The 15,017-nt window shown below is 47.0% G+C and overlaps 1 protein-coding gene and 1 long non-coding RNA gene across 4 annotated transcripts in view; one reads left to right on the top strand and one right to left on the bottom strand.

The window, feature by feature from the left end:
• Window positions 1–15,017, bottom strand: part of Sgcd (sarcoglycan delta) — a 913,825-nt gene that overhangs the window by 580,646 nt on the left and 318,162 nt on the right. The window contains exon 1 of one of the 3 annotated variants that reach the window (XM_069993888.1): window positions 3,556–3,654. The exons of the other annotated variants lie outside the window; for them this stretch is intronic. The gene's annotated coding sequence lies outside the window, so the exon portion shown is untranslated. Of the gene's footprint in view, window positions 1–3,555; window positions 3,655–15,017 lie in introns of those variants that run through there. 3 annotated transcript variants of the gene reach the window in all.
• On the top strand, window positions 3,825–7,245 carry LOC138807980 (uncharacterized). The gene is made up of 4 exons (XR_011366358.1): window positions 3,825–3,873; window positions 5,547–5,661; window positions 6,049–6,180; window positions 7,053–7,245. It is a non-coding gene; the product is annotated as an uncharacterized lncRNA (long non-coding RNA).

The raw sequence follows: 15,017 nt of genomic DNA, 5'->3' as shown, positions 1-15,017 counted from the left end.
CATGCAGATGCTGGCTTGAAGCATGGACTAAAAAAAAAAAAAAAAAAAAAAAAAAACAGGTATAGGTTTGGCGCTCTCTGTCCTAAGGTTTCTATAGTAAACCTGTAGTGGGGAAGGGCGAGTAGGAACCTATTTACCTTTGACAACGAGGGTCACATGATCTGGATGCCCAGCCACATCTGGTGGCTACTAGCCCCATGGATGGAAAAGGCTGTCTAGAGACTCCCAGGGGACAGGTCACAGTTCCAGCAAAGGGAATTGTGGGAAAAATCATCTTAGTTTCTCCAGTCATTCCTCATTTCCATCCACATGGTCAAGTGCAGAAGGGCTTGGGAAAAGTTCTCTGAGAATCTTTTCAGTTCTACTAGTATAGATGGACGTTTATGAAGAGGAAGTTTGCAAGCTCTGGAGTCATTCAACCTGGGCTCAAGTGCCTGCCATGGCTGCTTCCTAGCTGCTGGACCCCAGGCCACAACCCCAGTCCTTCTGGTGGGACTCATTATGTGTGTCTTTAAGTTCCAATCTGCTCAACTGTGAGATGCAGAGGATGCTAACAGTGCCTATGGCACAGGATCAGTGTCTGTATTAAGTAGGAAAATAGTGTATAAGGAATGTCCAGCACAACACTCTGCTGAGTGCTCCGAACCTGTTCGCTGTACCATCCACAGCAAGGTCAACCCAAGGAGCCAGCTGCCATCCCTTGGAGCAACTGTGATTAATGGGGATCATGGAAAGGTAACACTGGCTGAGTTGCTTTCCTTGGGCAGGAGCTTGTTCTTATCAAGAGAAATTCACAAGAAATGTTCTTCTCTGAAGATAAGATAGAGGAGGGAGACATCGCACTAGCTACCTCTCTTGGGAAAAAGTTAAGGAACATATCTAGAAAAGGGTTTTACACCAACTAGGTTGAGGGTCAGCTTGCTTTACAGTCGCCTCAGGGATTTGTTAAGTTAGCAACTTCTCTTCCAGGTTCTAGACTCCCAAGGAGTGGGTCCAGCAATTTGCATGTCTCAGATCCCACGAGATCCCTCTAGAAACAAGGTTTAGAGAATCCCTGGCAACTATGGTTAGAGAAATAATCCGGGGCCACCAATTCTCTGCCTCTGTGGGGAAGTTAGCTAGCGGGACCCCAAGGCAAATGCATTTGTGTATCTGTGCACTTACGAATCTAAACTTAAGCCCTTGTCTTCTCCAAATGCAGCTGCATGCCAAACAGGTGTGCAATTCCTGCATAATTCATACGTCCCCAAAGAAGAATTCGGATTATGTCAACTTCCTTAGGATAGCAGCATGGTTTATGAAACTTGAGTACAAAAAGTGTGCGCCTCCAGCTTTTTCGGCCTCCTCTGGTCCCTCTCATCCTCCCCCATCCTCCTCTACCCCCTTTCCTATTCCTTTCCCTTTTAGCTCTCCTCCACTCTTCTCTTTCTTTTTTTCCCTCCCCCTTTCTTTCCCTCCATTTCTCTACCCACTTATTCTTTGCCCTTTCTGTCCCATAGCTCATTTCTCTTTCCCTTTCCCTCCTCCAGCCCATTTTATTTCTTCTCCAGGCCATATTCTTATGTCTGTCTCTTTCTGACTTCTTGTCAATGTGAATATCTCACTGCCCTTTCCTCTGTTTGACTCCTGGCTCCCCTTCCAACACAAAACTGCCTGGCAATACATGCCACAACTCAAGCCTTACAGGTAATTAGCTGTTAGCAATCCAAAGCCAGAGGCCAAGAGTGAGGAGAGCCCTCATCTGGAGGGAACCTCAACAGGAGAAAGAATACAGCATCAGTTGCAGAAAAGAGACAGCAAGGCCAAAGAGCTCTGGGACCCAGGGCCTGCTGGGGAGTGAAGTGCATGAGTCCAGCCCCATCGCCCCAGGGTTCTTTAGCATTTGGAGTGACCCGGGTTCCATTCCAGGGAAGAAACACACTTCACCTTGAGGTGAGCAGGTAGTGACAGGGTGTCGCCAAGTGCATGCTGGGAATGCCTACAGCAAATGAAATCCCCATCCATTTCAAAGCCAACAGCCCCCTCAGGACACAAAACTCAAGTAACAACTGCCAACTGGCTGTGTGTGCAGACTCCAGAAGACTCCATCCTCTCCCCCCAACCCCCACAGGTGGCTGCCTTTCATCCCCACACCCACCTAAGTATCTCTTGCAGACATTCAGAGATAATTGCTCCCAACCCACAAATGGATAAACTGAGGAATGGAGAGGCTAAGCAGTTAGACACGGCTACTATGAAATACCCATTGCTTTCACAGCTCAGATTTCCAACTTGCCACTCCCCTCAGGATGATGGATGGATATGAGAGAAACTTTTTTTTTTCCAAAACGCACACGTGCTTCCCCCTAAGACAAGAAGTCCTGGGGCAGCAGCGGCAGACTTGTCTCTTTCTGTGTCTGTCTCTCCAACAGCACTGTCACCGCACCTGCCACCTCATCACGGCCAGCCCTCTCAGTCTCGGGATGTAGGTAAAGAAGAATAAACTCTGGCAAGACTCCCCCCTCCTAACACTGGAGTACAGAAGAGAGAAACGCTGAGGTCTGGCTCACCGCCCAGCCCAGGGGAGCCAGAATTCCCTGCCGCCAGGGATCGCGGGGGAGAAGGCGGGGTTCAAGTCCACGTCTCCCGGCTGAATGGCCCCTCAGTTGCCTGCAAGTTGAAATCTCAGTCAGGCACACAATGAGGCTGCTGTTTTCTGAAGGGAAGCATTTGGATGCTTCGCCATGGCCGCTGATCAGGCCCGAGAGCAGAGAGCTCCGTTTTTTTCTTCACCCACGTTCATTTGCGCGCCGACAAGTGGCCCAGCCAGCCAGGGGCTGGGGAAGGGGGGCAGGCAGGAGGAGGGGAAGGAGGGAGGGAGGGAGGGAGGGAGCATTTCTCCACCCAGCGCCCTGCTATGGGAAGCGGGCTCCGGCCACCTGTTGGGCTGGCTCTGCCAGGCTGCCCCAAACCTGCCTCGTGGAACTAGGTACACCTGGTGCCTCGACCCACGCGGCCACAGATCAATCTCACCTACCCGTGTCCCTCCCCCAATTCTCTCCCACACACGCGCACACGCACACACACACACACGAACACACACACACACACACACACACACACACACACACACACACACACACACACACACACACACACACACACAGCCACAGAGCAGTCCTGGTCTGTCTAAGGGCACCCGCTGCCCGACGATCTCCGAGCGCCCGGGCGGCTGCGGATCTCCAAGCGCTCGGGCTCGGTGCTTGTTTAACACGAGGGCGGCGGAGAAAGCCCCAATGGCACGAGGGTGTGGGGAAGAGTCGGTGCCTGGTGTAGGCAGCCCTGGGGAAGCAGAAGGCGGGCGGGGGGGGGGGGGTCCGTCTTTGGTTTTAGAAATAAAAGCAGTCGGGGAAGGGAACCACAGGAGTCCACCCGGCTGGAGAACCAGGCTGCGTGCCGCCGCCCCAAGCCCGGAAGGGCTGGGGAGCCCCAAGTTTCTCATGTCTCCCTGCCATCCCCGCTGGCTGCTGGCTGCGGGGAGTTACAGGGTGCCGCCGCCACGAGCCGGCTACTTACCCCCGGATCTAGATGCTTCCACTGCAGGGGACCCAAGCAGACCAGGGCGCGCGGGGTCCCCGAAACGCCTCGGCACCTCACTCCTCTGGTGGGCCACGCGGCGAAGGCTACGCGTCCCCGGCGGGGCGGCCGAGGGCAGCGGATGCCATGGGTGGGGAGTTGGCAGAGGGCGCGCCGCCCGGCTGGGGGCGCATCGCTCCCGGGGCTGGCGCCGGCTGCGGCGGGGAGAGGGGGCTCCGGGGAAGTTGGGAGAGCTGCGGGGGACGGGGGCGGACTTCGGACTTGGCGCGCGCTCGGGCTCCGGGATGGAGGCACCAGGTACTCGCGGAGCCAGCGGGGACCGGGACCGGCGCGCCCCGAGCGGCGGCCGGGAGCCTGGCTGGGCCGCCGCCTGGCGCTGCCGGGAGCTGTCAGCGGTGACCCGGGCAGAGAGAGAGCCGAGAGAGCCGGGCTGCCTTCCTCAGGGCTGCGGGGTGGGGAGCCCCCCTTTTTTGCTCAGATCCCGGCTCGCTCCAGCCCTCCGCGCCCCTCTTCTCCTCGTCCCCTTCTCCTCGGCTGCGGGGCCGGCTCTCGGGACTCGGCTGGGGCCCTAGGCGGAGCAGATGACGGCTGCAGTTCGCGCAGCATGGAGGGCGATCGCAGCCAGCTCGGAGCTCCGGCTGGGCTGGGCTGGGGCTGGGGTTCGGGCTGGGGCTCGGGCTCCGGCAAGCGGCAGCAGCGGCCGCCGCCTCCCGCGCGCCCACGTGCCGGAGCCCCGGTGTGCGCGCTCGGGCTGGCGGGGGAGGACGCGGGCGGGCGGGCGGGCGAGGGCGAGCCCGGGCGGGGGCGGGGAGGGCCTGCACACCCCGCGCCGCCCAGGGGCAGCTGCCCCGAGATCCCGAGGGCGCGCGCGGGGCTCCTGGCCTGCAGCTCCGGTTTCCCCTAGCTCTCCCCTCCTTTGGCAAAGCACTGGCGGAGGGGGGGGGGCGGAGGACCGCTCGTGGGGAGAGCGGGGACGTGGGGGAGGCAGTCGGGCGGGGGGACGATCCCCTCCGCAGGATCAACCCCCAGCGGCGGCCCCAGGCGGCTAAGCGCTTCGCCAGAGGGGACAAGTTGCGGGCGCCGTGGGATCCCCTCCCTGCCTCCCGGGAACCGGGTACGGGAACCCCGTGAGAGACCGTGCGGGCTCCCGGGGACAGCTTGTTCCGGCTCGCCCGGCCTTCCTCCCTAGTAAGCACTTTTCCTGTGAACCAACGGACTCCGAAGGGAGACGGCGAGTCGTCTGCCAAGATGGGCTGACACGTCACTAGGGGAGCACCCCACCTGGAGCCCTTCCTCCTACCCGCCCCCCCCAGCCCCCTTCGTTGGGATTGGCGTGTGCTGGGCTCGGTGAGCCCCACGCCCAGGCCCTCTCTGGGCATCCTTGCCTCAACCATGAAATGAAGGCTCCTTTCTTGATTGGACACACACACACGTGTGAATATTCAAAAATTAGAAAGCGATTCGGAGATGCGGGTGGGGGATGGGCTGTTAATCGTTCCACGCTAACGAGAAACAGGATTAAAATCAGGACCCTTTGCGGGCACAGGAGACGGCATCTCTTAAGGAAACTTACAAGATCAGTGGAGTGCGCAGGGCAGGGCCGGACACCACGTGCGGCCACTGCCGCCGCCGAGCCCATTTGCATCACCTTCCCACAGTGAAATCCGGGGTCAGAGAAGGCGAATAAATGCACCTGCTCCCACACGTGTGCGCTCTGGCCCCGGCCTCCCACTGCCAACTCCTCCCTCCCTCCCTCCCTCCCTCCCTCCCTCCCTCCCTCCCTCCCTCCCTCTCTCCCTCTCTCTCTCTCTCTCTCTCTCTCTCTCTCTCTCTCTCTCTCTCTCTCTCTCTCTCTCTCTGTCTCTCTGTCTCTGTCTCTCTCTCTCTCTCTCTCTCTCTCTGTCTCTCTCTCTCCCCCTCCCCCTCCCCCTCCTTTTTCTCTCTCTTTATGCTTTTTTCTCTGTCCCAAGCCAGAACACAAATTTGGCTCGGCATTATTGTGGACAGACAGACATCGACAAGAAAACGGAAAGAGGAGAGATCTATTCTTCCCTTGGGGATCTCAAAGAAGACTTCAGGAAAGAGGTAAGATTTAAGCTAAATCCGAAGTAGCAGACAAGCTTCCAAAGGGGAAAAAAAAAAAAAGTGAGACTGTGTAAGAGGAAAAGAGAAGTCAAAATGAAGGATGCAAGACACACTGGGAACAAGCAATTGTAATTGCCAGGAGCAGAGAGATTGCCTGGTCAATGGGGGTCACTAAAGGGTTTTAAGCAGGAAAAGAAAATAATGAACTCTTCCTTTTAGGTTGATGGGTCTCTTCCTGTACAGGGTGGAGTAGAGAGGGAAAGGAGGGAGAGAGAGGGGAGGAATCTACTCAGTAACTACCTGGAAAGTGGTACTGGTCTGATAACTAATGATGGCAGATGGAAGCAGAAAAAGAACAAGAAACTCTTCTTGTGCTTGTCCTCAAAGGCCTGATGTATAAAGCTGGATGCCAGGGCGGCTCACACCTGTACTCCTAGCTACTCAAGAGGCTGAGATCTGAAGATCATGGTTCAAAGCCTACTCATCTATTAATCAACCAGCAAAAAGCCAGGAGATGAGGTGTGGCTCAAGTGGTAAACTACCAACCTTGATTTAAACAAAAACAACACACACACACACACACACACACACACACACACACACACACACACACGCGCGCGCGCGCGCGCGCGCGCGCGCGCGGCGCACTAGGGAGAGCAGCACCAGGCCCTGATCAGGTTCAAAACAAACAGGAAAAAAAAAAAAAACTTGCCCAAAGTATAGAAAGTACCTTGGTGTTAATTTCAAGGGATGCTGGATGGAAAAGCACCTGTGTTTGATAGACAACAGGAAAGTAGGGACCAGCTCTCAGAAACAGAGTGAAACTTCTCACAGTAACTGATCTAAAATCTGTCTGGTCCCTTGGTTTTGACCATTTAACACCCGGGAACTGAAAAGTGGCAGTCCTTGGGGAAGCATAGGGTAGGTTAGAACTTCTATCCATTGACCAAAAAGGAAAATCAGAAAAGAAAGGATAAGTCGATTTCTTGTTGGCACTTGAAGTCACCACTGAATGAAATGTGGGAATATCCTCAGGATTTTCCCTCCTGGAAAATCTGCCTCCAGCTAGCCCCTCAGTCCCCCTCCCCCTGACCAGCAGCAAAATCAGCAGCAGCCAGCTTGCCAGAATCCCTAGGCCAACCCATGTACCAACTGAACCAACTCCTAGATGACTCCTGCACAGTTAAGTCTGAGATGCATTGTTCGGCCTTCGTCTTCCCAAGCTATTGTCTTCAAACTTTTGAGCGCAATGTATAATTAAAAAACACTTCATATTATGCCATGCTACCACAAACACAACAAGCACACAAATAAGATTTGCACAAATAAATGTATTCTTCGTGTGGTTCACGCCAATATGTTTCTCTTCAACTTATGCTACTTTTTTTAAGTGCCAGGTATGACCTACTAATGGATTCCATGACCTGCTAATGAACTGCAATTGGAGGCTTTAAAAACATTTGAGCTGTGCCATGAATTCTTTCTCCCTTGGGTTTTGGTTATGTGTATGACATTATTTCTTAGACTTGACTATGAGTTCCTTGAGGGTAAACATTTTTTTTAAATTTTTTTATTGTGAAAATACTGTACAGAGGGGTTACAATTACATGGGCAAGATAATGAGTACATTTCTTATCAAGCATGTAGCCTCCTCCTTTGTTTCCCCTTCTCATCCCATCCTCCCCCTCCCCGTCCCCCCCACCCAGCCCTCTCCCCCCCACCACCAAAGTTGTAAAGTTCATTTTCAACATGACTTGTACGTCTCATTGTTGCAATGGGTCCACCTGTATCCCTATTTAAACAATTTGTTTTTTCCCTTCCCCTCCACAAATTATAACAACATCAAATACAGTGAAAGCAGGGGTTATACCGTGGGGGAGGGACATACAAAGCAACAAAGAAATAATCTTATAAATGTGTTAGAAACAATCACATGAAAGAAAAAACATTTGAATTTGAATACATATCTTAGGGTTCATTTCCGTAACATCAACTTATCTGACCTTTTCTGCTTGACTCAGACATATACTAGTTATTGCAAATAAGGGAAACCATGGGATCTATCTTTCTTTGGGCCTGGCTTACTTCACTTAATATAATTTTTTCCAAGTCTTTCCATTTCCTAACAAATGGAACAATGTCATTCTTTTTCATGGAGGCATAGAATTCCATTGTGTATATATACCACATTTTCTTGATCCATTCATCTACTGAGGGGCATCTGGGTTGGTTCCATATCTTAGCTATGGTAAATAAGGCTGCAATAAACATAGCTGAGCTGGTAGCTTTAGTGTGGTCTTGTTTGTGAACATTTGGGTAAATGCCCAAAAGTGGGATTGCTGGGTCATAGGGGAGCTCTATGTGGAGTCTTTTGAGGAACCTCCATACTGCTTTCCAAAGTGGTTGAACAAGTTTACACTCCCACCAACAATGCAGTAAGGTTCCCTTCTGTTCACATCCCCTCCAGCATTGAGGGTAAAAATGTAAACTCTAAAATGTAATCTTTAAAGTGTTCCTTAGAAATTAACAGAAAGACAGGCTCTGGTGCCTTATGTCTGTCATCCTAGCTACTCAGGTGGCTGAGATCTGAGGATTATAGTTCAAAAGCTAGACCTGACAGGTAAGTCTGTGAGACTCATTTCCAATTCACCAGCAAAGAAGCTGGTAATGGAAGTGGCTCAAATGGTAGAGTGCCAGCCTTGAGTGAAGAAGCCCAACAAGGGCTTGTGGCCCTGAGTTCAGACCCCAGTAACCCCCCCACCCCCAATAGAAATTAATGGGGGGGCTGTATATATAGTAATGACTCAGAGAATGTTCAAGGCATCAATGAATGAATTCACAAAGGGATTAAACCCAGAGACTGAGAACAGGCTGAGGAAAGAAGAGGGTAAAACAGAAGAGCAAAGGAAAAGACTAAGGCAAGAAAACAATCACTCAGAAACCCAGTTCAGAGAAGCATTATCAATGAACTTAACAGAAAAGGTCCATATTCTAAGATAATCATCATTTCAATGTGTCACTGTTAGTCAATACTTTTAATTTCTTCACAAAATTCCAAACTGTGAACATGGATTATCGGAGGAGGAAAAGACATAGAAAGGTAAGCCAGACACACGTTTATGCCAGTAATCCTAGATAATTTTGAGGCAAAAACTGGTATGATCACCTTTCTTCCTTTTTTTCCTTCCTTCCTTCCTCTTTCCTTCCTTCCTCTCCTTTCTTTCCTTCCCTCTCACTCTTCCTTTCCTTTTATGTACTAGTACTGGGGCTTGAACTCAGGGCCTCAGCACTGACCCTAAGCTTTTCTGCTTAAAGCTAGTCTCCTACCACTTGAGCCACAGCTCCACTTGAGAGTCTCACAGACCATTCTGTCTAAGCTGGCTTCAAACCCTGATCCTTAGATCTCCACATGTGGAGCAGTTAGAATTAGACATATGCCACTGGTGCCTGACAGTGCTCAGCTCTTCTTTACTGCAAACAAAAACTCTATCTTTGCTCCATTTCACGCATTACACATGTATTTCTTACTTTGCTATCTCTTGCCCCAAGACTTCTTTTCCAGGAGAAAAAGCTTTTTCTCCAAAATCTCATCTGGGATCAAATGTCCATCACTGGACAACTCTACAGCATTGAGTGTGTGGAGTCACAGAAGCAACAAAGTGGCTAGAAATTTAGCCCTGTGAATAAGACATGAAATGAGGAGGGTAGTTGGAATAAATCCCAGAAAAGAATGGGGAAATGTGGCTACTGCATCCCTTAACATGGCCCTGATGCTTGTGGGGAGAGGAGGGAGGAAAGGAGCATGTTGCTGTATATGCAACTTGATTGTATGTGGGCAACTGACAGGAAGAAATCTAGATTGGTTGGTTTGAAGCCTTAAAATACTAGCAGCACCCCTTCTAAAGATCTCTACCACCCATGAATCTAAGTATATGGGTTGAAATTAATATGAATTGAAGAACAACCCAGGAGGCTCATACCTGCCACTTTATCTGATAATTCACCCTGTGGCTGGTTGGCAGGGAAGAACATGGAACAGGAATTCAGAAACCATCAAACCTGCCTCCGCCCTTTCATTTGGTATATGTTACAATGGGTATGTCATTTTACTTCCTCAAAATCAGAGGGGCTACTAAGCATGTCATACTTGATTCAGAAAGCTGTGCTTTTTGCAAACGAGGTAATATCTGTAAAGCTGGCCCTACATAAAATCTGAAGCAGCGAGCAAAAGAAAGGGATCATTGGTAATACAAGAAGTAACAGGAAGCCAATGAGTTGTGGCACTTGTGTTACCTTTGCAACTATTTTGACATGCTCTTTGGAGTAGAAAAAAATGTAATGAATGTGAAGTCTGTTTATTCTATTTTTATGAGGCATTGTGGAGGGGGAAAATCAGTGCAGCTCTGAAGTGAATGATTATATATGTATGTAGTTTTCGAGATAGTACTAGTGCCTTCTATAGTATATACCAATAATAACCAGATGGTTCCAGGCATGCTAAAGCTTTCCTTGCAAACTCATTATATTCATATATTCTTATCCTCTGGATTCCCATTTTTGTCTCTGCTTTAAAAAATGGATAAAAAACAGAAGCAGGTTAAGTTTATCATTTTTCTCATGGTCTCAAATGTAGTAAGTGGGACATCCAGATTTATTTCAATCAAAACCTCAGTATATTTCAATCCAAAATTAAAAGTAAAACACAGTATAATATTCTTAGTATAAATATTTTTGAAGAGCACTGGCAGCTCAGGCTTGTAATCCTAGCTACACGGGAGGCTGAGATCTGAAGACTGCAATCTGAAGCAAGCCTGGGCAAGAAAGTCTGTGAGACCCTTATGTTCAATTAACCACTAAAAGAGCCAGAAATGGATCTGTGGCTCAAATGGTAGAGTACCAATCTTGAACAAAAAAGCTCAGGGACAGTGCCTAGGCCCTGAATTCAAGCCCCAGTAAAAAGAAAAGAAAAAATTAAATGCATGGTCAATGCCCAAGTTTCCATAGTGACAAAGTACTATGTAAGGCTTATTGAAGGACAAGTTAAGAGTAACATGGTCGAAATGACCTATGAAATAGGTATTTCTCATAAATCTACATGTTTTTGATATGTGATATTTTTATATTAGCTATTAGTGAAAAACGAGTCACCGTATACCTACTAAAATGACTAAAATAATGGCCACACGAGCAATTGATGAGGACAGTGAGCCTTAAGGACACTGCTGGAAGAACTGCAGAGTGGTACAACTGTCTGGAATATAGTTCAGTGGTTTCTCAGGAGCTATTCATAGGCTTTTGTACAATCAAAACAATTGTACTCCTTAGGTATTTACCCAATTTATTTGAAAATATCTCTACATAGAAACCTCTAGTCAAATGTTGATTGCTGCTCTATTCATAATGCCAAAACTAGAAGCAATTAACTTGTCCTTCAATAAGCCAATAGGTAAACAAACTAGCACATCCATATGATGTGCACAGTAGTAGTCAGTGATTGAGAAGAATGAGCTACTGAGTAATGCAAAGACGTGGGAGGGTCTGAACTACATACTGATAAACAAGAGTCACATAAGAAAGTACGGCATGCTATCTGCTTCCATTTGTGTCACATTCTGGAGAAAGTAAGCAAAGGCAAATGTTACTTAATAGATCTGGAGTTGCTAGGGGATTGTAGCAGGAGAACTGAACGATGAGGCTCTAGGGAGTTTTAGGATGATACAACTTCTCCGTAAAATAGTATACTGTCACACAACTGGTATTTGTCAAAAACCAGAGAACTTTACAACACACTGGTGAATGTTTACCTATGGAAAATTTAAAAATCATGTGAGTGGTCAGGATAACCTAAAACAGGATGTGTACACTTTGACAAGAGAACCTAACTTTTTTGCAAATGTATGAAACACCCTGGGTAATAGAAGTGGAGAGAAGAGGGGAACTTCCCTGGGTATCTTGAAATAAGTGGAGATTGTTACACTTGTAAGCACCATGCAAGAGGGGAAGAAGGTGTTTCCTAGGAGGCAGTGGTTACAACTATGAAACCACTACACATCTACACTACAACTGAAAAATTATGGAAATAGACGGTCTATGGAGAATCAAGTTTCTCACTGTGGAGTAGGTTGGAGATGGCTAGAATTATCCATATGGTAATGAGTAAGGGTAGAACTTATCAATAGTAACTCACCTTTACTTTAGTATTCAGGCTCAGATTGGTAGAGTATCTGCTCATAAATAACTATAGATGTATGAAGACACAACTGATTAGCTTGAAGATATAGATATATCTACACTCTTCATCAGAGAAGACTTAAAAACAAAGAGACCCTAGTAATGGAACACACATAGCCCTCAGAGCAATGAAAGATACCAGACTAGCCGGGCGCTGGTGGCTCACACCTGTAAACCTAGCTACTCAGGAGGCTGAGATCTGAGGATCATGGTTCAAAGCCAGCCGGGGAGACTCTGATCTCCAATAAACCACCAGAAAACCGGAAGTGGCGCTGTAGCTAAAGTGGTAGAGGGCTCGCCTTGAGCTGAAGAGCTGAGGACAGCGCTCAGGCCCAGACTCAAGCCCCACGACCGACCGACAAAAAAAAAAAAAGAGAAAGAAAAGAAAGATACCAGAGCTGATTCTAGAACAGGGCAGGAAATGTTTTAGGTAAGTCTGGAGCATTTTGTAGTTACAGTAAGGGATGACCCAACACACACACACACACACACACACACACACACACACACACACACACACACACACACGTCGTCATGAGGGTTGGTAAATGGACAAAGGAGTCAACTGAACAAGCTCACAAAGGCCAAAGATGAAATGATTTTTTTTTAAAAGATGAAATGATTTAAAGAACAAATGTATATAGTGACTGGATTTATAGCCCAAAGTCCAAAAATATTCATTTGTTTGCACTGTTATAAATTATTATATCAATAAAAAATTAGGAAAGACACTGGTGTCCCATACAGAAGAATTTGAAATAAATTTATGTAGATTCTACCCCTTTTAGAAGCACAGGGGCTTTCTCCAAATAGTACAGTATGAAAATAAGGAAAAAAGACAGACTTTTACCATGGAGAATCCTGAAAAACTCTACCTCAGCCAGGTGATCAAGAAGAGTATCAAAAGTATAACATGATACGATGGAGTGAGAATGGGATTTGCCCTCTGTGATCTTCTTCCAAGATTCCATGGCAACAATCTAATTATAGGAAAAATGTCAGTAAACCAGTAGCCTGCAAAATACCTGACCAGTATGACTCAAAACTGTCAAAAACATTTAAAAATACACAAAGAAAAGTCTGAGAAACATTCTTAGCTAAGAGATACCCAAAGACTTATGATAACTAAAAAAGAATTTGGTATCCTAATGAGGTGCTAGAATAGAAAAGTATAGTAAATTAGTAAAAACAACTAACTGGGAGAGGGTACTGATGGCTCACACCTCTAATCTGAGATCTGGAGGACCATAGTTTGAAGCCAACCTGGGCAGAAAGGGTAGACTCCAGACATGGCCTAAGTGGCCAAGCACCAGCCGAGCAAGCACTAGACCCTGTGTTCAAACCCTGATTGTCAGGAAAAAAAATGGTAAATGAGCAAAATGGATTTTAATGCATCAATATTGGTTCATGAGTTTGCCAAATGTGGTATAAAATGTAAGAAGTTAACCAAAGAAGAAAGTACATATGAGGTATACAGGACTCAGTACTAGATTGGGAATTTTTCTACAACCATTCTGAGTTGAAAACGTGTTTACTTTTTAAAATGTCAAAACAAACAAAAACAACTTGAAATGCCCAGGAGATATCCCACAGGGGATACATAGTAGTCTTTCTTCGATAAGGCAATATTTAAAATGATAAGGCCCAAAAGAAAAATGAGAGTCATGTAGATTCATCAATGAGAAGAAAATAATAATTTCCCAAAAGATCCATGTCCCCCAGTCAGAAGCATTAGAAACCTCATGTGCTAGTGAAGATAAACCTTCTGTTTGTTTGCTAGACCTGCTCTGTTCATATTTAATGGCTATTTAGATATCTCAAAGATAATATTGATCTGTGCCTTCCAGTGGAATTGATTATTCAGCATGCCCCTATTAAAATGTCCCTTAATTGCATGGGCATTTTCTACTACATGCAGGAATGCTATTTTGCCAACAGCATGGATTCACAGACCCTAAGATCCAATCTCAACTGCGCAGAGGAAGTCAGCCTTCATGAAGAGAGTTTGATGTAACTGGAGACATGAATACAAAACTTTAAGGGTCCATGTTTCTAGAAGACTGTGTGACAATCTGTGTGTGTTTTTTTTGTTTTGTTTTGTTTTTTATTGGTGGGGGGGGGGGGTCCGGTCATGGGGCCTGAACTCTGGACCTGGGCACTGTCCCTCAGCTCTTCAGCTCAAGGCTAGCGCTCTACCACTTGAGCCACAGCACCACTTCGACTTTTTTCTTTTTTGCTTATGTGGTGCTGAGGAATCAAACCCAGGGCCTTATGCATGCAAGGCAAGCGATCTACCACTGAGCCACCTTCCTAGCCCCTGTGTGACAATTTGTGTGTCTAGGAAGAAACATGGTGAGACTTGTTTTCCAAGATGACTGTTTTCAACCAGCTGAAGACTACTTAGTAGAGAAAAATGCGGGGCCATTTGAACAGAGCTGAAGCAATTAGGAGGTGATTCAAATTCCAATTGCCATCCATTCTCCTCGTCCATTCATTGCCTTCTCAGAGGACAAAGCAGCAAGATGAAGATTGCCAGCCAGCTCAGAATTACTAAAGGGAAAGATTCAACTTTCTATTATCCATACATACTATGGCAAGCCAGGCAGAATGGGACTCTACTTTTGAATTTGTATTAAAATTTCCACCAATGCTTTCTAGGTATAGCATGTTTTATGTCAGTTCCTTTTGGTGCTGTTGTAGTGTTGCTTCAATGTGTTCTCCCGAAAATGTTTCCGGGAATTTGAAATACAGCACAAAGATGTGACCACACTTAATTTCAGCATTCTGGAACTCCTACTGAGATTATAATTAGAAATGTAGGACTTCAGTGTTTTGAATTTAGAAAAAAATGGGTGGCTAGGAAATACTGACATAAGGTATTACCAACTGTGACCCAGACATTCCTACATGAAATATTCCTAAAAGAAACTTACAATAGCCAAAAGGTAGAAATAACCTGAATGTCAATCCATGATAAACAGATAAAATGTGCTATATCTATGCAATAGAATATTATCCCATCACAAATCAAGGAGCAATGCATGCTACAAAATGCATGATCCTTGAGAACATTAGAACAAGTGGAAAAGACAAAAGAGGTCACATATTGTGAGATTCCATTTATA

Source organism: Dipodomys merriami, unplaced genomic scaffold (genome assembly GCF_024711535.1).
Source record: "Dipodomys merriami isolate MVZ:Mamm:240054 unplaced genomic scaffold, mDipMer1.0.p SCAF_44, whole genome shotgun sequence".
Taxonomy (NCBI): Eukaryota; Metazoa; Chordata; class Mammalia; order Rodentia; family Heteromyidae; genus Dipodomys; species Dipodomys merriami.
This window is presented reverse-complemented; position numbering and strand designations above follow the sequence as displayed.